The following is a 23,143-nucleotide window of genomic DNA, read 5'->3' as shown; positions in this document are numbered from 1 at the left end:
CCTGGAGCCAGGGAGCGCTCCTGAAGCGGGGGGCTCCCCTCACGGTTGGGCATGAGAACCGAGGATAGGAGGCGGAACCAGCCTCGGGCCAGTGCACGGCCTCCCTGAAGTGCTTGCGGGAAGCCCCAGCTGTACTTTGCTGACCCCATAGACAGCACCACACTCTGTGAGATCCCCCTGGCCCACCCCTCAGGTTCCTAAAATGATGAAGGTTTCCTGAGCTCTGAATTTTTAGGTCTAGGCTAAAAAGTCCTGGGACAGGCTCACAGGGTTCTTTATGTAGAAATGATGAGTGTGCTGGTGACTCAGAGCAGGCACTGTACCCTCACTCCAGGGTCCTTTGTGCCAGGTGGAAACGAGCGTGTGGGTCACCCAGAGTCCCTGCATCCTCACTCCAGTCACTGCTCTTTGGTTTCTTAATTAAAAGCCTAAAAGCCTTGATAATGAAAATGCATTCTCCCCAGAGAGTCGAGTTTCCGGTTATGGAGGCTCACCTGTAAATGCCGTGCCAGGTCAAATATGCTGAGATCTGGGCCAGGTCCTGCTTCCTGCTCACGGCCAAAGCAGGTACTTCATTTGGGAGGTGACCCAGGGGGATATCTGAGAGGCCTGCCGGTCCCCGAGGGATGAATCCACTGGCATTCACATTCTGCTCCGGCCTCCATCAGCTCCTTCCTACCTGCAAACTGCCAGCTTTGACGTTGCCATCATTGGAGATATGTTAGGGACTTGGTATGGGTTGATGCCCATAGGACCAGCAGATCGTGAAAAGGTGGGAACCAGGGCTGGGAGGGTGGTGACCACGGCCAAACTGAGAACCGTGGTGGGCTGGGAGGTCCATCTTCTGTCTGAAGTGTTTTTTAAAATAAAAAACATTGTCTCAGGAGCATGAGAGGGGAGGCCACAGACAGGGAGAACGCATCTGTAAAAGACTCATCTGATAAAGGCTGTTATCCAAACCGTGCAAGGAACTCTCAAAACTCAACAAGAAAATGAACAACCTGATTAAAAATGGACGAAAGACCTGGACAGATACCCCAACAAAGAAGATACACAGATGGCAAATCTACACGTGGAGAAAGATGGCCCGCGTCTTATGTCATAGGGCGAGGCGTCACTGTGCACCCATCGGCCTGGCCAAAACCTGAACTCCGACACCACCACGTGCTGGTGGGTGTGTGGGTATCAGGACCCTCACTCATCGCTGGAGGAAGTGGGGCAGCTCCTGTGGGAGGCAGCATGGCGGTTTTCCGTGGAACTAAGCTCTCCGACCACAGAAGCAATCACAGTCCTGGCCGTTTACTCGGAGGAGCTGAAAGCTTACTTCCATGCGGAAATGTGCACACAGACATTGACAGCAGCTTTATAATTGCCAAAACTAGAAAGCAACCAAGATGCCCTTCAGTAGGTGAATGGATAAACTGTGGTATGTCAGATACTGGGATATTATTCAGCACTAAAAAGAACTGGACCCCTAAGCCATGAAAATACACAGAAGGATCATAAACGCATGTTGCTAAGTGAGACTCCAATCTGGAAAGGCTGTCTGCTGTCTGAGTCCAACCACAGCACAGTCTGGAAAAGGCAAAGCTGTGGAAACAGTAAAACAATCAGCGGCTGTCAGGGGTTGGGGAGGGGAGAGATGAATGGGAGGAGCATAGGGGGTGTGTAGGGTGGGGCAGCAACTCCAGGTGGGGCTTTCATGGGGGATCCATGCCGTTCCACGTCTGTGAAACCCACAGAGTGAGCAGCAGCAGGCCGAGTCCTCGTGTGAGCTGTGGACTGTGGGTGGTGGTGCCGTGTTGATGCGGGTCTGTCGGTCGTAGAGACATGCTGGTCTGGTGAGGGCAGGAGAATGATGGAGGCTGTGCCTGTGCTGGGAAAGGATATGTGAGGACTCTCTGTACTTTCCTCTTGATTTTGCTATGAACCGAAAACTGCTTTTAAAAACGTCATTGAAAAGGCAAACAAAAAAGTGCTGGCCAGACAACATCAGTGTGAGGGTGTGGCCTGTGTTCTACGTTCAGAATTTCCCTTTAAGAATACACGTATCTAAATTTTTCAAAGTTAAACCTTTGCATTAAGTAACTCACTACCAAGTTACAGTATCAGCTTGAGCACTGCCAGGATGGCCAGGATCCTGTATCCTGACCGGCTTCTCCCCTTACAGGTGCAGTTGACGTCCATGGCCACATCCCAGTAAGTGGCAGGGCTGGAATCAGGAGTCAGGCTTTGCGGGACAGAGAGGAAGTGAGATCTTGTAAGCACGTGGCTGAGGGCGGGCAGGGAGGAGCCCGTGGCGCAGGGGGCCGGCAGGGATGACTTTTTGACCAGTTTTCCTTATCGCTGAGGCCTTCTTAGACTTGGGGAGTTGGGAGTCCCCACTCTCGGGTGCCTCAGAAACCAAAGGCTGCTTGTAATGCTCAAGTTCCAGATGCCTCAGGGGGAGGTACCTGGGTTGTTGGGTACAGTTCCGTTATTTGCTGCTCGGTGGGATTTGCCCGCAACATTTCTGATTGTTTTTAAGAGCTGATGTTTGAGCTGCTTAAAATCACATATGGATGTCGATTTATCTATAAAAGTTAAGAATGGAATTTGAGTGCAAAGAGTTGTGAAAATGCTCAAGGTTATGTACTAATGTATACATTACATTTGTGGAAATATTTGAAAGGGCAGGATTTACATTAAACACTTCTCTTGATTTTTGTAATATCTACCTGTCATTTTCCCATTTGATTAATAGATGTCAGAGGGCTTAAATTTTGAGTGCCTGAATTCACTGAAATTAAAACTTCTTACATCAAATGTAATTAAACTGAATGTAGCAACAGTGCATGCTTTTATAAGTACTGATTAAAAAATATATAAAAACACATATCCATGAACATGCAGATGGGGGCAACATATTAAACCATGGAAGTAGAATTAGTATTGTTTTCTGAGAAGACAAATTTTTAAAAAGCTAAGGGGTCTTATAACTTTCTAGTTTCCAACTTATTTACCCTAAAGTGGAAGATTGACAGCAGCGGAAGAGGAGATCCTGGGCCAGTGCAGGCTCTGGGAGCAGCGGGGTGAGTGCTGGAAGGAGCTGGCTGGAGGCAGAGCCAGGGAGGTGCTCAGACAGGCCAGGACGGCCTCAGGGCACGCGGCTCAGTGAGTGAGAAAAGGTTCACATTTCTTGGAGAGCCCTTGACTCTGCCCACGGAAAACCCAAACTCCTTCCAACGGGGATGTGCATCTCATGTAAAAGTTGTTACTCCCAGAAAGAAAACCAGTGGATGTAGAAATTTTACGTATGCAGAAATTACTTCAAATTTGTTTCTAACCTTATCCTTTTCTTCCCCCATCTTAATGTGTGGTGACTTTCTGCAGGTGACGCACACATCTTAGGAGAGGGCTGTATTTCAGTTGCTGTTGGCTCTGATGTGACTTTGTGGTGTCCGATGTTCTTGTTCTGAGGTTCTGCCCAGAACGTGGCTCCTCCCTGCTGAGTGTTGCTTGTTGAAGGCCCGTGTGGAAACTTTCCCTGTAAGCTCGTTGACCGCAGCAGTCTTGGTTAAGAAACCTTTGGACCTCCTGAGACTTCACACAGCCTTCTAACCTTTCTAGTGTGTCCTTTTCATTTTACTGTTCCCCATTAACCCAGATGTTTTCTAGAATGTAAGTAATCTGCTGAATGCACGGTGGGGGGTGCCCTCCGTTGGCTCTGGGGAGAAGGATGGCTGTTTCTCCGGGTGGAGCTTCCCGCCCACCATGGTGTGCTCCAAGACGCAGCAGGGTTCTTTGGCAGAAATAATCGTCGAAGGCCTGCGTCTCCGTGGCAGGGTGGCTGTGGGTATGGGACCTCGCGGCCATACCGGCCCCTCCCCATCAATGGCACCACGGAGAGGAGCAGGGGGAGGCCTGGGATCTGTCTCCAGAGTCACAGCTGTGCTTCCGAGACTGCGTCGTCCGTTTGTAACTAGACATGCAGAGAAAGTGTTGGAGATCAGCAGGAGACGGTGTCTGTCCCTAATGAGCTCAGGCGTGCCCTTGAGAGGGTCAGGTTTCTGTGCGGCTGATCTGGACTCAGCCTGGCTGTGGCAGTGCAGGTGACTGCTGGGCTTTGGCAAGGCTGCACCCACTATCCGTCTGAAATGTCCCCCTTCCCTGGCTCGCGGTGCCAACTGGGCGCCCAGGCCTGATTTCCCGCCAGGACGGAGGCCCTGTGTTTGTGTCGGGGATGGGGGAGGTGGGGGTCCTACTTTATTGCCGTATCCAATGCCACGCGGGGTCAGCACTCAGGAAACATGTGCTGTGTGGGTCAGCGATTGAGTTCAGAAACCTGGAAAATTCAGCAGTGTAGGCTTTGGGCATGACCCGTCCAGCCTTGGGGCTCTTTCTTTCTCTGAATTTCCTTCCATGGCATCCTCCTCATCCCAGGGGCCCCTGTTCCCATATGGCTGTTGGCAACTTCACAGGTTCCTCTGCCTCCCCTCCCGGGCCCTGGTGTGGCTGGGGCAGCTAGTAGCTGTGCAGACCCCACAGCCAGTAGATCATTGGTGCCAACGCCTTGGGCCTGGTTTACTTGAGTCAAGGACGGCAGTACATGGCTGAGCCCACCCCGAATGCCTGGATCGGAAGGCCTTGGGTTGCAGACGGGTGGGGGTTGGATATTGAAGGACAACCTGCAAAGCAGAAGGGGAAATGGCTGTGCTGATGGGCAGCTAGAGGAGTCTGTGCAGAGCCTGGGACCCAGTGCAGACACAGAGCTGACATGGGCAATGCAGTGACACGGCCACCGTGGAAGTGGGCAAAGTTACAGGCTTCAGACCGATATGGAGGGGCTGGTCTAAAACGATCCTCATTTTCCTTTAATCCTAACAATTGCTGGCTTACAGGGTGGGGGAGTGAGATCTGTGGTGGCCGCCAGGAGAGACAGGGATTTTAATTAAACCCCTCTTTCTGGGAGAGGGGAGTAGCCGTTTCTGTAGGGCGGTGAGCATCGTCATCTCAGGCAGCTCAGGCTGCTGTAACGAAACACCATTGACTGAGCGGCTTATGAACAACAGGAATTTGTTTCTCACAGTTCTAGCGGCTGGAAGGCAGGATCAGGGTGCCGCACGGGTGAATTCTGGTGTGGGCTCTTTCCTGGTTGGCACACACCTTCTCTCTGGCCCTGACACAATGGGAGGGTGAGGGATTTGCTGGGCCCCTTTCTGAGGCACAAATCCCATTCAAGGGTCTCCAGCCTCGGGAACTCATCACCTCCCAAAGACCACCTGACAGCATCACATTGAGGCTGAGGATTTCAACCTGTGTTTTGAGGGGCAGGCAGGCAGTTTGTAACCGTCACCCTCTTTGTGTATTTCTGACTCAACATTGAGTCTGCCTTTGGCTCTCCAGGGGACAGAGCCTGTGTGGACACTGAGCAAGGTCAGAGCTGCAAGCATGTACACATCGGGGGCAAGGGAGCTGCCAGGGGTGTGAGAACGGGGTTTCAGCATCAATCGGAGCTGCTTTCCTGGCAAATGTACTCATAAGCTATCCTGGCAACATTTGCTTTTCACGAAGAGTCGATGAGGCAGTGGGGGCAGCAGGCGGTGTTGCCAGAAGCTTGGAACTGATGAGCAGCAGAGAAGGGGCAGAGGCCACGACCTTGGGGTAGTCAGCAGTGCCAGGTGTCTGCCCTCCAGGCCTCACGTCTGTGACTGTGTAGAGACCGAGCCGACCGGGGCTTGCCGGCCAGTGTGGCTCTCATACAGGTGATTATCGCGTTGTGCTTTCTATGTAATGTTCCCTCAACCCCATGCCCACCCCACCAATTTCTGTGCCTAGCAGAAATCATGCTGCGTTTCCTTGATGAAGCCTTGAGTTTCCTGTGGAGATGTAGGAATAGCACGATTTGGCTCACGTCAAAATACTTTGCAGTGAAGCTGCACGGAAGAGGTTTCTAGGCTTCCATTTGACGTTTTCAACAATGCCTGAGTGTTACAGGACCGTCTTGCTTGTTAATAAAGCACCAGATGAAAAAGGCTACTGGTTAATAAAGGAGACTTTTTACATTAGCACAGAGAGGGTGGCTTGAGATAAATTCAGCGTAACGTAGGTGTGTTGGTAAGCCATCAAAAGGACCATCTCTCTGCTGGTGACCCATGTTTTCCGGTATTGGTTTTGTTCTGTAAAAGGATGACTGGCATTCGGCAGAGTCATTCCAGAATTCACCTGGAAGGCGTCCACATGGTGCCTTGTTTTCTCCTGACATTCTGGGCACCACGAGGGATTATTCCTGTCTTCAGCACTAGCAGGAGACTTTTCCTGAACACCTGCTCCTCTTTGGCGTTGTGGGTGTGAAGGGGTCAGAGTGAGCCTGTCTTCATGGAGTTTTCAGACACCATGGGGATAGTGTGGCACGAGTGTCGGGCTCGGGTGGGAGGGAGACTTTCCCCAGAAAACAGCTGCCGTTTCCAGGACGGCCCTCGACCCCTCCTCCCTCTGTTCCTCTGCGTCATGTCTGAATTAAGGCTGTTCTATCGTAGCGGGGGTGTCATGTTAACTGGAAGTGTGCTTTTTTACTGGGCAGTAAGTAAATTAATGGTACATTTGCCAAGGACAGCGAGGTTTGATTTGATGAATCCAGTGGGGGAAAGGAGAAGGGGCTTAGCTGTGTGGGGATGTATGTGATGGGAGCAGAATGGAGTAGCCATGCAGGCTGTTGGGATGGAGGGGCCACGCCCACATTTCCATGGGATCCGTCGCTGTTTGTGCCACTAGACCTGAACCTCTGTCTCTACTTCTAACACCCGTATAGTGAGGAAGCCCCTGATGGGCCTGAGTTGTTACTTCCCATGGCCATCGCTGGGAAATGCCCCAGACGCCTCTCCAGGCTGGTGACGGCCCTGGGGCTGGACACTGGCTTTGTCCTGAGTTGTTTCTTCTTGTGGCCATCGCTGGGAAGTGCCCCGGACACCTCTCCTGGCTGGTGACGGCCCCAGGCCTGGACACTGGGTTCGTCCTGAGCTCTGCGAGGGGCTTTGGCTCCACGTGCAGCAGGCATCTGTGCATCCCTTTGGATGTGAGATGTTGGCGCTCGGCTTGGAGGCCAGCGCAATCTGGGTGTGGTCAGGATCCAGTTCATCCTTTGGAGAGAGAGCACCTGCCCAGGGACCCCTCTGAGGTACATAGTCATGCAGTGCCCTCACAGGATGCCCGGTCCCCCGAGAACTTCCCGCCATTCCCCTGGACCCTCAGGTATGGGAGTCAAGTGTGGTGTGTGTGTCACAGGCGGGGGTACTGAGGACACCACGTGCCTGCTCGTGCGAAGACCTGAAGTGCTGCGTGAGCTCGTTCCCAAGGGGCCGTTGGCATCTGGGGTCCTGTGGGTGTCTTTCCACTGGCAGGAAATAATGGGTGGCCCATGTTACCTTTTGTGTCTTTTTTTTTCTTTGCCGAAAAGCCCTAATGCCAACGTCGCTGTCCTGCTATTGGAACCGCCCACCTCAGGCTCACTGGCCCTCCTGTTTCTGGGCTGCTGCAGTGTTGTGTTGGGGTAACTGTATTAACTTCGTTTGAATTTTCTTCCTGTTCTTTTGGAATAAGTGTTGATAGTTTGTGCTGCTTGTTCACCCCAGAGGCGAGGATGTCCTTTAGGCCTGGAGGAGCACAGCCCCTGGAGGGAGGTGCCGGGCCTCTACCTCTCATGTCATCAGCAGCCCTCTCCACACGTCTCCTCTTCACTCCTCGTGCCCACGGCTGGGGTCACGGGCCGCTCGCTCTGCTGTTTGAGATCCTCGGAAAAGATGTTTGCCCTGAAGAGAGATTGGGGGTGTGTGGCTGATTTTAAATAGGAGGAAATGATTGTAACAGAATGAGCAATGCCTAGCACTTAGTCTCAGGCTTGAGAAATTGTGTTTTAGAAGCAAAGTATCCCCAACTCCGGTTTCCTTCAAATTAAATCTTTTAAAGAGTCCACAAATATAAATAGTTAAAGCCTAAAACTATGCAACAGAGGGCCTAGAGCCCAAGCCACTGCCACCTCTGACTCCAAGACACCTCAAAAACTTGGCCCTCCTCCTCAGAGAACCCCCCTTCTGCTCCTCCTTCCACACTGCTCCCTCCACAGTGCTCCCTCCACAGTGCTCCCTCCACACTCCTCCCTCCACACTCCTCCCTCCACACTCCTCTTCCGCCCCCTCCCCTTCTTCCTTCCCCTTCCCTTCTTCCTTCCTTCCTCTCCCCTTCTTCCTTCCTTCCTCCCCTTCTTCCTTCCTTCCTCTCCTTCTTCCTTCCTTCCTCTCCTTCCTTCCTTCCTTCCTCTCCCCTTCTTCCTTCCTTCCTCCCCTTCTTCCTTCCTTCCTCCCTTTCCTCCTCCCTCCTCTACCTCCTCCCTCCTCTTCCCCCTCTTCCCCCTCTTCCCCCTCCCTGTCCTTGGGCAACCTCCATGGAACTCTGGTTCAAAGTCACTGGTCTGCGGGGCCGCCCATTTGATAGACGACCACGCTGGGGATCAGACACAAGTGACTGACTCAGACCAGCTCGCATGTCGTCTCCTGCCTCCCGTAACACCGGGTTGTCCCTAATGGAAGAGAATCAATGATGCTGCTTCACTGATCTCCAGGGAAAACAGGTTGATAACAGGTTATAAACATGGGAATGTTTTGGAAAAAGCGTCGTCCACTTGTCAGCTCCATCTCTCCTGCCCGGAAGATGTAGGGGAAACCTGCCTTCAGCCCACCCTCATCCCATAACAGGACAGAGGACAAAGGGGCAGAGACCCAGGTCCTGTCAGTGCCCTCAGGAAACCCCCCATTTCCTCCTCATGGTGGAAGTGGAAACCATCCCACTGGACTAGATTTTCCCGGGAAGCCCCTTCACCCCGAAAGCAAGGAATCTGGTTTGAGCACACACCATTCTCGGTGCCATGACTTTCTGCTGCTGAACCCTGCATACGTGGCCCATTGATCTTGCTAGTCCAGTGTTACTGGGTCCTGGGAGTTTCTGTGGGCTGATGGCAGGTGTTTACCATTGTGTTCAGAGGGGAGAACAGAACTTTATTTGTCGAAATCAGATGATAACCATTGCCATGTGATTCCTTGGGTTGGTTTGGGTGGGGGGTGCTCAATGCTTTTCCTGAGGGCTAAGTTCTAGTTTGAGACCGTCTCTCTTTGTCGCCCAAGCTGGAGTGCAGTGGTGCGATCTTGGCTCACTGCAACCTCTGCCTCCTGGTTTCAAGCAGTTCTCCCTGCCTCAGCCTCCCAAGTAGCTGGGATTATAGGTGTGTGCCACCACGCTTGGCTAATTACAAAAATATTTAATATAGGCTGGGTTTTGCCATATTGGTCAGGCTGGTCTCGAACTCCTTGCCTCAAATGATCGGCCCACCTTGCCCTCCTAAAATACTGGGATTACAGGCTTCAGCCACTGTGCCCGGCCTGATCCTGACATCTTTTAAAGCTGCCTTCATGTACCAAAAGCCAGTCTATGTTTGAAAATCAGTCTTGAAGAGCCTAGGAGGAGAGGGATAAGCTTCAACTAGGTGAATAACTATGCATATGTTAAAAATATGGGCCAAAATCCTACCCCAAATGTTAACTCTTCTGCTTTGCGTATTATATCCATTTATAGTTATTTCAGCACTAAGATTTTTAAAGACTCTTTTGATAATTATGGAGAAATTACTATTAAAACTCAGCTGCATTTGTAACACTTCAAAGAACTAATTGGATGACATCATTTTTCCCAGAGGCATTTTGGATTGTTATATAATTAATGTTTATCTCTTTGCCAGAAATCTTTTTTTTTTCTTTTCCAGAACAGATACCTGAAAAGAAAATTTCCTTTGCATTAAGTGTTATTTCACTGTGTGACAATCAATTTTTGAACGTGAGAACAAGATCATCATGTATTTTTGGGATAAATCTTGCTTAATAGTGATAATGCTAAGTGTTAAAATTATGCAACAATTTGTTTCTTTGAAAATTACTATTTGCCTGCTCACCAGGTGGGAGCTGATGAGAACGTGGATGTAAAAATTAAATTGTATTTAGCTTGTATAAAAGAAGTTTTTTTAAAAAAAAAAGCTTTTTTTTTGTTTTGTTTTGTGCTACTACTGAAGTTGCTTCGTTGTGGAAATGAGGTTATTGCAGGCACCTAGAATTTTATCTCCTTGTACAATGGGAAGAAATTCTCCAACAAGCACAGGAATCTGACTTTCTGATATTGAGACTCCTAGGCATCAAGCCCCGTGGAAAGGTTGGTGATTTACGTGAGCGTTGGCGTTGATGTGGGCACCCTCCAAGCCGGACGCAGGGAGCAGGGAAGGGCAGAACAGGCCCCTCAGGAGCCATGAGAAAATCAAGTGTTGGCAGCAGTGGTGAGGGTTGATGTCAGGGGCCAGGAGGAGGTGGTGAAGGGAGTATGTGCCTCAAGGCAGCCCTGGAACCCGTGGTCCCTGCAGTGAGGTCTGATCTGCAGGGGATGTGGACGGCCATGTGGCGAGGCCCACGGACAGCCTGGACTTGGCTGCCTCAGAACTCTGGTGGACGTTGCAAATGGCCCCACAGGGTTGCAGTGCACATTCCTCGGACAGAGAGAAGACGCTTGTAACTGTTCTCGGCACGAAGCCAGCGCCCTGTGAACAGTGGCCACTGCTGTCGTGACTGAGTGCCGTGCAACTGGAGGCATTTGCTCTGCTCAGTTCACTTAATTGGGCCAGGAATGGGGTTGCCCTGCCTTCAACAAGCTTGACGCATTGAACGAGGACTCAGTAAAGTACTCTGTAAATATGCTCTCCTGGCTAGAGTGAGCAAAGCCCAGGGAGAGAGTGGTTCCTCAGTATTAGACAGGTGTTTGGCGGGGCCAGCTGTGTGGCTGCCAGAGCGAATGTGACCAGGAAGCCTCTGTTCCCCCGGAGGTGGCCAGCGTAACTGTTACACGTGCCGTAGGTAGAAAGTGGGCACTGCTGGGAAACTTGCTCATGCTGCTGTTTCCTGATTGGAAATTCAAGGTTTCTGAGCATCCTACATCGAATTTGTACATTGCTGAGACTGTACACCTTTCAACACTTGTTTTTTCCTGCTTTTCGGATCTATACAACCTGATATTTGGCCGTGGCTTCCAGAACAGGCTGGATGCAGAGTGAAGTCCTCTCCTCACTGTCAATCTTTGCAGATGTCTTTCTTGAGAGTCTCAATTAGGTTTTTACTTAACTAGACTTTTTAAATTGCCATGCTCATAACTCTACCAGTTACAATGGTGAGCTAACATGGGATTTTGGTTTTACTTTGATGAATGTTTAACATTTGCATGCTGGATGTAGGGGTGGAGGTCATTTATCTGCTTTTCATTTCCTTCTTGGTTATACTTAGTGACTTTCAGGTACGGTGTGGAAAGCCTGGTACAGGGTGAATTGCAGGCTGCAGTGTGGTGCGGTGGACGAGAGGCGTGGGCTGCAGTGTGCACAGTGGATGAGAGTGAAGCTATTTCCATCCTGGAGGGAAACACACAGGAAACAATTTAAAAAACTGATCATCTAGCTTGAATGAGGTCCAACAAATTCAGTTTGCAAAGTTTAACTTCCAAGTTAACTTAGTAACTTTTCCCCTAAGTCATTAATTTAGTAGCTTATGTTTATTGCCTAAAGCATAATAGTCATAAATTCTAAAATGAAGGACTAAACATGTAATAATTTAGGCATACAGCACCTGAAGGGAAAACTGCCAGTATGCTAAAATATTGGATACAGATGCTCAAAAAATATAATGTAGCATTCTTACAATGCATGTGCTTTTAGCATGTAACTTGGTGAGTAGTTTTGAGCTATATTTGTAGGAATGTGTATCTTGAATACTTTAGGACACCACTGGAGATGTGTGCTTGAGAGGTATAAATACTGAATGTTCTTCTCCCTTCCTTTAAATGAAAAACATTAGCTCCCTTGATTTTTATTTTTATTTTTTGAAGTGGACTCTCACTCTTGTTGCCCAGGCTGGAGTGCAGTGACGCAGTCTCGGCCCACTGCAACTTCCGCCTCCAGGGTTGAAGTGATTCTCCTGCCTCAGCCTCCCCAGTAGTTGGGATTACAGGTACCCACCACCATGCCCCGCTAATTTTTGTATTTTTATTAGAGATGGGGTTTTGCCATAGTGTCCAGGCTGGTCTCAAACTCCTGACCTCAGGTGATCTGCCCACCTCGACCTCCCAAATTGCTGGGATTACAGGCGTGAGCCACTGCGCCTGGCCAGCTCCCTTCTATAATGATTTATACAGTTGTTTTTGCTTTTCGTTTTTTCGAGACGGTGTCTCACTCTGTCGCCCAAGCTGGAGTGCAGTGATGCAAATCTGGGCTGACTGCAGCCTTCACCTCCTGGGCTCAGGTGATCGTCCCACCTCAGCTTCCTGAGTTGCTGTGACTAGACACACGTCACCATGCCCAGCTTTATTATTATTATTATTGGTATTTTTAGTAGAGACAGGGTTTTGCCATGTTTTCCAGGCTGGTCTCGAGCTCCTGGGCTCAAGCAATCTCCTGGCCTCAACCTCCGAAACTGCTGGGATTACAGGCGTGAGCACCACATTTGGCCCATTTTTTTTTTTCTTCCAGGATTAGGAGTCGACTTTCAGAAAATCCTTCAACCTTGCAAGCTTAATTTTCCATAAAAGTATTCCTCTAGGATAAAAACAAGACACAAAGAAGTACGTGTGGACTGCAGTTAAAAATTTTCAACACAACTTAGCTTAGGAAAGTTGACATTTACAAAGAGCAGGAGGCCCGTTCAGTGCCTTCTAGGCACTGGGAATGGCGGTCTGTGGGCGACCCTAACATGTGCGGCGTCCTGAGACGTGATCGTGGTGTTCACGCTTTTACCGAGGGCTTCCCGGGAGTACCAGAGGCTGTTCTTCTGCAGTCGGCCAGCCAGGCAGCAGCTGCTGGAGAAGGAACAAATAGCAAAAGACTGATGTACACGGTGTTATTGTGGCAGAGAGGTTAAAACCAGGGTCACTTTGTTCTTACAGTTTTAAAAAGCTAATAATGAAGTCCTTAAATATGTTTAGGATTTCAAAGTAGTTGTGGGTGTGTCTGTGTCTCTAGCTCCCGTTCGGGTGCTTCCTGCGAAGAGAGCTCAGAGACGCCACCTTTCCTTGATGAGGTGACAGGGCCTGGAGAGGTGTGAACCCCGTGGTGGGGGGATGACTGACCTGGGGTGAGTCTGGGTCAGTGTGGGGATCCAACCCCACTCCACATTCCTGTAGGGAATCCATAGTTCTAAGTCTTTATGATAGGGGTAAAAATAACCTGGAAGAGGTGTTATTTTTTAAGAAGTAAGTGCCATGCTCTTTTTTCCTCATACTTTTCCGTGTTTAAGCAGCATTGAAGGATAAGGCACTAGTAGCATGTTGTTTTGAAAACAATGTTGTTGGTTATTTTACGTTGAATATGGTACTAAGGTTGCCTGGTAACAGAAGTTTTCCTTAAACAACATAGAACTCTGTTGAATCTGTTGCCCCATTGGCTGAGCCGTCTGAAATCAGTGCAGTAGCAGCTGAAGAGGCCTCTTCCCCTTGGAGGAAGCCGCTGGATTGGCAGGAGGCACCGCGCTTGACTGAGGGAGTGAGGCGCCTTTGCAGGGACCCCACGTGGCCCCTGCAGCTCTCTCCTGCCCCCTGCTGGTTGGCCAAGCAGCCTTGCGACAGTGTGCTCAGTGTGAATGTTCACTGGGGCAGGCCAAGGCTTTTGTTCCAGAAACACTGACTTCAGAAATGGCCGGCTGTGTGTGTTGAGCATGGCAAGAAAGACTTACGTGTGTCTTAAACCTCTTGAACAAAGCAAGTTGATGTTTCAAATGCATCTCGAAGGCTAATGACTTTGCTATGGTCAATATTCAGGAGAAAAGAGGGTTTGATGAAACAGAAAGACAGGAGTGGCAAGGGACGTGCTTGTGCCCCGTATGACTAAGCGATGTCCTGGCCGTTCCACACCACGGCCTCTGAGCAGCCAGCCTGCAGATACTGGGTCAATTTAGATATCCCTGATCTCTGCAGAGGTTTGATCAGGTAGCCCAAGAGCAGATAAACACAAACGCTGACTGGAAACCCTGGCACACGGAGACACTGGAAACAGCAAGCTGCTATTAACATCATAGTAAGAGACAGTCGCCTGCTCTCAGGGGTGTCAGTTTCTTTTGCTTCTAGACGTTCATCTGCGTTACAATACAGTTTTGCTCAGTTTATCCCCATTACTCCACTGTCTTCGCTGTTAAAGTCTCAGCCAGCACTTAGCTCTGACACTGCAGGAGTTTCACTGTGCGGCTGACCAGGCCTACCTGGCTTGGCTGTAAAGCAGGTGAGATTTTCCGGAAGGCAGTAACGAGAACCCGAGGCAGGAAAGAGCATTGCTGGTCTACATAGGGCAGTGCACCTGCAGCAGAGCATGTACGTGCACGTTCAGGCTAAACTAGGTGTAGGAGAGAAGAAAATCACCTACAATTAGTCACTTAAAATGCCACACACCCAACCCTTGAGACCCTAGCACATAGAGCAGTAGTGGTCTTGGAGATGGCAGGTGTGCTGAAGTCTGATTTTCTCACTTAGCTTTTCCAGCAGCGTTTTCCTCATCTCTAAGCTGGGGCTAACAACTGCCACGCGTAGATTTGTGCATGGAACCGTGCGTGTAAAGTGGGGTAGCCCCCAGGACCTAGGAAGGACTCGTGGTCAGTGTCGGTGGTCATGCGTGCTGTACGGGTCCCCCAGGAAGATGATTGCTACAGATAACTCCCTCCGTTCAATGTCACTGAATGTAAAAGGTGGGACATTGGCTTCTGATGTGTCTGGTTTGCTGTAGGCCACGCTGCACCCCGTGGTTCCTGAGCCCTGAGCTGAAGTACATCCTGCTGCATCGCCTGTGTCGCTTTTGCTGTGTCACTTAGAGCTCCTGCCCTGGGAAACTTCCTCGCGCCTGACGAGCACCACAGTTTGCAGCAAGACCTGTCCAAAGCGTGGACTGCGAGAGCCCCGCTGTGGTCCTCTCCTCTCCATGTTGGGAGCGACTTTGTGGGGTTTGTCGGCCCTTCTCTCAGGTGTCCTGTGTCTCATGGATCAGCCGACGAGCCCCGTCTGGAGGAGCACTCTGCAAAACGCTGCCGGCCACCCAGATCTCCTAGCGCAGAGTGAGGCCACATCTGCAGACTTGACCGCACAGAGTCCCGAGGCATTCGGCAAGAAGGGGAGTGGGATGTGTGTGAGATCCCACTGCGGAAGCCGGCTCTGCTCCGTACTCTGCGTGCGGGGTGCCTGATGTTCAGACCTGCTGTGTCTATCGGGGGCCATGGCGGGGTGGTGGGAGTGGGGGCAGGGAGCAGCGTGGATGGATCCAGGAAAGGACTTAGTTGAATCCCAGCTGCCCACATACCTGTTGCTGGTCTTGGACAAGGTCCCTAGTTTCTCTGGGCTTTCGGTTTGATTGTAAGACTAGGACGCCGCCCTAGTCTGAAGATGTCGGTGTGTGCGGGAATGCCTGGCGCAGTCACCATGGGTTTTCCTTCAGCCTCCTCCGTGCCCCTCCCTGGGTCAATCAGTATCCATGCGTGCCACAAGTAAATTACAGTCCCTCCGAAAACCAGTTGACCCGAGTTTTATGGTCGAGCATGGTGAGTGTCCTTGCCAGGAAATGCCACTAGATGTCTTGGGCCTGCTCCTCTACCTCCACAGCAATCCCTGGAACAGGCTGGTTCAGGACGTGGGAGGTGGGAGTCGGTGTTGTACCTAGGACAGGCTGAAGTCAAAGGCTCATTTGCTCTGTGAGGGGTGATCAGGATGACACATCAAGTGGAGCCCCATGGCTGACCCTGGAGGTGGACGGTCGGGTCGGATTGGCTGCCCTCCAGCACGTGTTTCGAGTGATGCCTTCCCTGGGTTACGCAGCCCTGATCTGTAGGGCACAACTTCCCAGCTCCAGCCAATCTGGTCTTGCCGTCTCCTTCCAAGAAGGTAGGTGCGGCGCAGTTGCCTTTAAGCCGCTCCTTCTGGACACCGCAGGGCAGCAGCAAGCAAGCATGGGCGACTTTTTTCTTACGTTGACCACAATACACGGGGCCAGCTTTGCACGATCCCATTCAGCATCACACGTGTGCATCGGCCACTCACCTGTCCATCTGCCACAGACAGGCTTGGACAGGACCATTGAGTGGCCTTTACGGCAAAGAGCCTAAAGGGCTCACAGGAAACCTGGACCCAGCGCAATGGTAACAGCGCAGCAATACCTGTCATTGATCAAGGGGTATTCTGGGCCCGACATGGTGTTAAGTGATCCAGTTCGGTTAGCACTCTTAGAATTAACCCCCTTTTGCCTATCAGGAAATCGAAGACGGAGGGCATTAACGCCAGGGAGCAGGGAGTAAGGGGACACACAGAGGGGCTGAGGGGCTGGGCATTCTGAGCCCACGGATCTGCCCACAGGCCCCGGCTGCACGGGCACCAGGGCTGCTGCTCTGGAGGGGATGAGGAGCTCTGGGGAAAAGATGGAGCCTGACGTGGGTAAGATTTGGATATTTTCAGAAGAGATTTTCAGCCTGGAATGAGGGTGTAAGTGACTGAATCGGAGTGATGAGCCAGATAGCCCGGCTGCGGGAGCTCCCCTGTGGGGTGAGGGAGGAAGGCCTTGGGGGCGTGTGGCTGAGCAGAGGCGCTGGGTCGCCAGGAGCCGCCGCGGGTTTGGAAAGGGGGAGAAACGCAGCGCCCTGCACTGCAAGGGCACCGAGACGTGGTTGTGGTTCTTCCTGACCGTGACAGGCACAAATGGTGCTGATGGTGGAATGCACGGAGTTTGCCTTCAGAGAACTCCTGCTGTCTTTTAAAACCTGGGCCTCTCATTTAAACTTGGTGGCCTCAGGTGAATGGTCAGAAACAGTTTCTGATGAGGTTGCAGAGACTGTGCATGGCCTCTGATTGTGCACATCCTGTGATTGTGTATAGTCTCTGATTGTGGCCTCTGGCCTCTTTGTGGCCTCTGATTGTGTGGGTCTCTGATTGTGTGTGCTCTCTGATTGTGCTCAGTCTCGGATTGTGCGCGGCCTCTGATTGTGTGCGGCCTCTGATTGTGGGTTGTGTGAGTTTTCCGGGATTAAGTAGATGAGCCTCGTGCTGGAGCAGGTGTGCCTTGTGTTGGGCATGTGGATAAAGAAGTTTAACCCATCCCCTCTTTGAGAATGGCAGGGCAGTAACAAAGGCGGTTGATTTATACATGGCCATCCTCGTGAGGTGAGGACCTGAAAGGTTTACTGCTTTCCCGGAAAGCTGCTCTGGGCGTCACCATCACTGATCATGGACAGCAGCTCAGAAGCCCCCTTAAGGTGCAGGGAGGGACCGGCGCTGGTCCTGTCTGTGCCCAGGCTGCTGGTCACCCTGACGGCCAGGCGATGGCTGCCTGTGCACGAAGCTGGGGTTAGAGTGAATTTGGGCAGTGTCGGCTTTGATTTAGGTCAAGACTGATCAGTCTTCCTAAAATACTAGCCATGAAAGCTTTCATAGATTGTAGTTCTTTGGGAGATTTATATGTGGTTTTTAAAGCACAGGGCCCATGGCCAGTGTTGAATTACATTTTGTTCAGTGTAACTGACAGGACACTGGACCTGAGTCTCAGGCCTGCCACAGGGTTCAGGGAGCTTCAGAGAGGGAGATGTTTGTGCTCGAGTTTTCGCAGATGGGATGGGACATGGGCATGGGGCTGGAATGCTCTAAACTTCAATCTTCAGTCATCGGTATCACCTGTGCACACGCATATCGTTTTCAAAGATGGACAAGCTTTTGGGAAATATCTGAAGACTTTTCCAGCTTTGAAAGAAGCCGGGATGACACTGGAAACGTCAGGTGTCTTGGCTGCTGATCAGGTCCATCACCACGCACATGGTCCCTAACCTGGCCCACCTCTGATCATGCACAGCGGGTGACGAGGTCCATAACCTCACACTTCTGTGCACAGCAGGTGACCAGGTCCCTAACCTCAAAAGCTTCTGATTGGGTGCAGCTGGTGACCAGGTCTGTAACTTCACATGGCTCTGATTGTGCAGAGCTGGTGACCAGGTCACTAACCACCCACACCTCTATTCATACCCAGCGGGTGACCGGGTCCATCACCTCACACCTCTGATTGTGCATAGCAGGTGACCAGGTCTGGAACCTTGCACACCTCTGATCGTGCACAACGGGCGACTAGGTCCATGACCTCACGCCTCTCTGCACAGTTGGTGACCAGGTCCATAACCTCACACCTCTGATCGTGCACAGCTGGTGGGCGCAGGACCCACTTCAGTGAGGGGCTGACTTCCCAGGTGTGAAGGGGGAATGTTGTGTGGCTCGCTAAGCCCCTCCATGCTTTGGGGGCTCCAGGCTGTGGCCGGCAAGTAGGAGGTTGTCCCAGGAGGCTGCTGTGTGTTGGGGATGGGAGGCAGCTGCAGGGTGGAAGTAGGATGATGTTGTAGGGGGCCACTGTGGGGGGGTGGGACGGGAGGCAACTGCAAGTTGGAAGTAGGATGTTGTCCCAGGAGGCTGCTGTGTGTGGGGGAGGGAGGAGGCAACTGCAGGGTGGTGTGGTGGTCCCCGTGCCACTGATTTCAGGTTAAAATAGAATGTGGACCTCTTTTTACCATAGTTTTTAATTACTCCGCTAGTTTGTGTTGCTGTCTCTTGCTATGAAGTCCACAGTCTGATGTCTCTGTGGTCCCCATGTTTCCCTTCTGCTTGTGTTACCCGATCCTGTGGGTCAGCTGTGAGGAAACCACTCTCCACGCCTCATCTGGAGTGGTCTCGAGCTGGGTGTGCTGGTCTCCTTGTGGGCTAAAGTGTTCTTCTGTTACTGTTTTCTCTGTTTTTTGACCAAATTTAGCAGACTTGTTCTTGCAGAAACAGGAAGTGTGGCCCAAGTGAGAAATGAGGGAATTGATCCATAACTGCTATCAGTTTTTATAGAGTTGAGCCATTGTAATTTATACACAAACATGTTAAATCTGTAGAAGTGAGTCACGGTGCCAGACCCTCACAAATGCCGAATGTCTACGTGGGACCTCTCTTCTATCGGGTCCACATCACAAGAAGAAAAGTCGCTCAAATGCAGGACGGAGTGGACGTGAATCTCCGAAAACTCCATGAATCAGAGTGACTGCTTTCCCAATTGCTGGTCTCCCCATTTGAGGTTGTGAGATTCCCGTTCTGAAGCTCCTTCAATTTCCCAGCATCCATTTCACTCCTTCATGGAGATAACAGACTCACACTGATACCTTGTTCTCAGATTTTCTAATTAGAAAAAGCACATATTTCACAAGAATTGTCCAGCTAACTCACTCCTTAGCCTGGGGTAAGCCACATACCTCTTTTCTCTTTAAAATACTCACCTTTCAGAACTCTTGGTAAATAAGAATAGGAAGGTACCATGACTTTGGCCACAAGCAGTATTATGTATAATGTGCAAGTGAGTGCCTTGAGAGCCATGGTTGCTAAAAACAAATTTTCTCAGAAGAGAAAAATGTAAGCAGTTCTTTACATGATCGTTAATTTTGTTTTGCCTAAATAACATCTTGTCGTTGTACAGGGAATACAGGACGTTGCTGAGTATTGACCGGGGCGAGTGGGTCCTGCTGCCCCACTGTGTGATCCTGAATATCGACAGGGGTGAGTGGGTCCTGCTGCCCCACTGTGTGTGACAAGCCCTTTGTTTCTGGCCTGGAAATGTCCTGGCTCTTTCAGTGCATTGGGGTGGTGCTGGCCCCCTTTGTTAGTTTGCATGTGAGGCAAAATCTCACGCCTTTCACTCTTGTTGACATACAGATGCCAAAGCTTTGAACAGATTCTTACTAAATCAAACCCAGAAATATGTAAAAGGGATAAGAATACCATGAACACTTAGAGTTTGTTCTCATGATCTGTAGTTTTGCATTGCACATTTGGCTCATCATTCAAAAATCAATGTAATTCACCACATTAACAAAAAATAAAGCAGAAAACCCATTTTATCCTCCCGGTAGACACTGGAAAACATCTGTTGAAATTTAATAGTCCTTATACGAATTTCCTATCACATCAGGAACAGAAGGGAACTTTCTCCATTTGATAAAGGCCACTCCTGAAAAACAAGAGCTGACCCCCCTCCTCGGTGGTGGCAGCCGGGGAGCTCTGCCCACAGTCAGGGGTGTCGGGAGCATGGCCATTCTCCGTGCTTCAGGTTCGCATGGTGCACACTGGGGCCCTCGTCCGTGAAGTTAGTTAGGAGAACTAAAAGGCATAAAGACTTGGAAGCAGGGGGAGATGCTTGATGTACAGAAGACACAGGGCCTTATTTAGAACATTTTAGGAAATGTACAAACAACCAGAAATGGTGTGAATTTTGCAAGCATGCAAGATGGACTCTTCGCAACAGATGTATACAGATGCCCAGTGGCCCATGAGAGGTGCTCACCAGGGAGTCATTGGGTAAGTACAACTTAAACCCACGAGGTTCCCCTTCACAAGAGTGGAGAAGGGAGGACAGTAGCAGGTGCTGGTGAAGATATGACAGACTGGATCTCAGACTGATGGAGACTTAAAATGGCACAGCCACTTCAGCAAATGTGGCAGTTTCTTTAAAATGTGTACACTTACCATATGGCCCAGCAGGTATGCTGTAGACGTTCACCAAGGAGAGCAGAAAATGTGTGTCCTTGTAAAAGAATGCACATTATCTCCAGAGTAAATTGTCATAGCCAAGAACTGGAAACAACATAAATCTCTCTCATCTGGAGAAACATGAGCAAATTCTGATATATTCATACATTGTCCTAGTTCCCAGCAGGAAAAACGTACAAAATGCTGAAACCAAAACAGACAACGGGGATGAGTTCCAGGAGCCTTGAACTGAGCAGAGAGTGAACACCACGCCGTGGAGTCCATGTGACAATGGAGAATCTATGCGAGTCTCGGGTGACGGAAGAGCGCCAAGAACACTCCTCGAGAATGAACAGTGGCTGTCTCTTGAGGGCTGGGATTGACTGGGAGGGGACTTGTGGGAACTTTGATGCAAAAGATTTAATTAGGGTAATAGATTTCCATTTATCGAAATGCGCCAAGTGTACTCAAGATCTGAACATTTCACTGTGTATACTTTGTACTCCCTACCTTCCAAAAAAACAATGAAAAAATAATTACAAATGAGCACTGAACTCGATAGATTTTTCACCGTGGTATTAGATAGCAATTCTGAAAGCATTTCTGTATCTCCAGACTTAAGCAAATAAGCTTAATGTTTCTTTCTTGGTAAGAGGTAGAAATAAGAAAAGGCCAAAGCCTGGAATGGATCACGTGGGATTAGGTTGCAGCAGGAGGTACAAGTATCAGCTGGTGGCTCCCGACAGATGTAGACAGGGATAGAAGTGCCTGTGGATGGGTGTGGGTGCACATGCGTGTACATGCGTGTGTGTGTTCTACTTGCCGGCAATGCCCAGCAGCACCCGGTGCCCACTCTTAGCTTCCAAACTCCGTTCTTCACTAGAAGGAGCCCTGGTCTAAGGGCTGGGGAATCCGGTGTCAAATCTGGGACCAGTTGAGCAACAGAACAAACCATTGTAACTATGAATCATAACCCACGAAGCCAGACTCCGTGAGTATATATGGACATATGTAAATGAATGCTGAAAGATAAAATTATTTTTCAGTGAATATGGAAGATCTAATGATTTGGAAGGAATGACAGGAAATCAGTGGATACTAAAACTAGTAGTGGAGAATTCATGGAAAACAGAATATGCACATAGTGTCAGGGTGTCTCCTCCCAAATCTTAATTTCAACGCGAGAAGTAGCATCTTTGCTTTGGAGGCACTTAAGCACCACCTTCACTGAGTTGCCGATGTTAACATTGTCACGTAAGACAGACTTCTGCGGTGTCCCTGCTAAAATGCATACTCCTGAGTCTAGTCCGGAAGATACCAAAATAAAGGACAAGCTGTGAAATAACTGACCTGTATTCTTTAACATTTCCAATTTCAGGAAACACAAAACCTGAGAAACTTGGATGCTGGACGGGTAAAAATCACATGACAAATCAATTCATCATCCTGGATTGGATCGTAGAAGAAGACAAAGTAAGAAAATTATGGAGACAGTTGACAGCATTTGAAAGTGAACTTTGTATATGACAGTTAAATTTCCGGATCTTGAGGAAAGTGAATATGAGAGCATATCCTTGTGTTTAGGAAATACATTGAAACATTTAGGTATGGAAGGATATAGTATCTGATATTTATTTTCATTTGACTTAGAAAATTCATGGGGGAGGGGGGAAAGCAGTGATGTAAGATAGGAGCAGTTGGGCCTAAGTTGAGCCTGGTAAGTTATGTGGAAATTCACTACGCTGGTCTTGCAGATTTTCTGTGTCTTTGAAATTACATCCAAAAAGTTTAAAACGGAGAATATGCAAAACAAAAAGCGATTTGTGGAAGTGACTGGACTGTCACCTCATTGATCCCTTCAGTTTTCGGCCATGAGCCAAGTCAGTCACATAATGGTTTTTGACCTGGGAATTAGAAATAGTGGCCAGATGACCAGGCTCTTTATCTAGTTAGGGAGAGAAGTGTGCACAAAGGCTGACAAGACCAAGCAGTGCGATGAGCTGCTTGTGGGCGTGATGCTGAGGGTCTGGGTCCTGTCTCAGGTGGCAGCTTGGGGGTTTTAAGCCAGAAAGCCACGTCTGATTCTCTTTCAGTGGGATCATTCTCGCAGCTTCAGAGAAAACTGCCCCAACTCGTCTTCACTCACGCTGGCCATTTTTGGTGGTGGTGGTTTTATTCTGCTAACACCGTTCTCACTGACAGTTTAGGGCCTTTGAGCGGATTTTTGCCTGTGTCTCGAAGATTCTCGTCTTGACAGCTGGTATGTTTCATTCCTGTTGTTCTGATTCTGTGTTAAGAGGGTTCTTCCCTGGCTTCACAGTTTGGAGTTGCTGCTGCATCTGTCTCTGCTTTAATTCTCTAGCCCATCTATCACTTGTCTCATCCCTTAAGAAGTGGCCTGCGTGAGATGCCATGAGACTGTCTGCCTTATCACCACTGCGACCCCATCCCGTAGGGACTTACAGAGAAGGCATTCAGTGAATGTGTGGAATTAATGTAATGGGTTAATAGCCACAAAATGTCTTAATGGTTGTTT

General features: G+C 49.8%; 1 protein-coding gene across 16 annotated transcripts in view; it reads left to right on the top strand.

Moving 5' to 3' along the window:
- Positions 1-23,143, top strand: part of LOC139356929 (disco-interacting protein 2 homolog C-like) — a 209,982-nt gene that overhangs the window by 142,362 nt on the left and 44,477 nt on the right. For 7 of the 16 annotated variants that reach the window (XM_071072407.1, XM_071072408.1, XM_071072405.1 and 4 more), the window contains exons 2-3: positions 19,559-19,638; positions 21,986-22,867. The exons of 2 other annotated variants lie outside the window; for them this stretch is intronic. The gene's annotated coding sequence lies outside the window, so the exon portion shown is untranslated. The remainder of the gene's footprint in view (positions 1-19,558; positions 19,639-21,985; positions 22,868-23,143) is intronic. 7 more of the 16 variants (XM_071072412.1, XM_071072413.1, XM_071072410.1 and 4 more) reach the window with 4 other exon arrangements.

This window comes from Macaca nemestrina, chromosome 10, assembly GCF_043159975.1.
Source record: "Macaca nemestrina isolate mMacNem1 chromosome 10, mMacNem.hap1, whole genome shotgun sequence".
Classification (NCBI taxonomy): Eukaryota; Metazoa; Chordata; class Mammalia; order Primates; family Cercopithecidae; genus Macaca; species Macaca nemestrina.
This window is presented reverse-complemented; position numbering and strand designations above follow the sequence as displayed.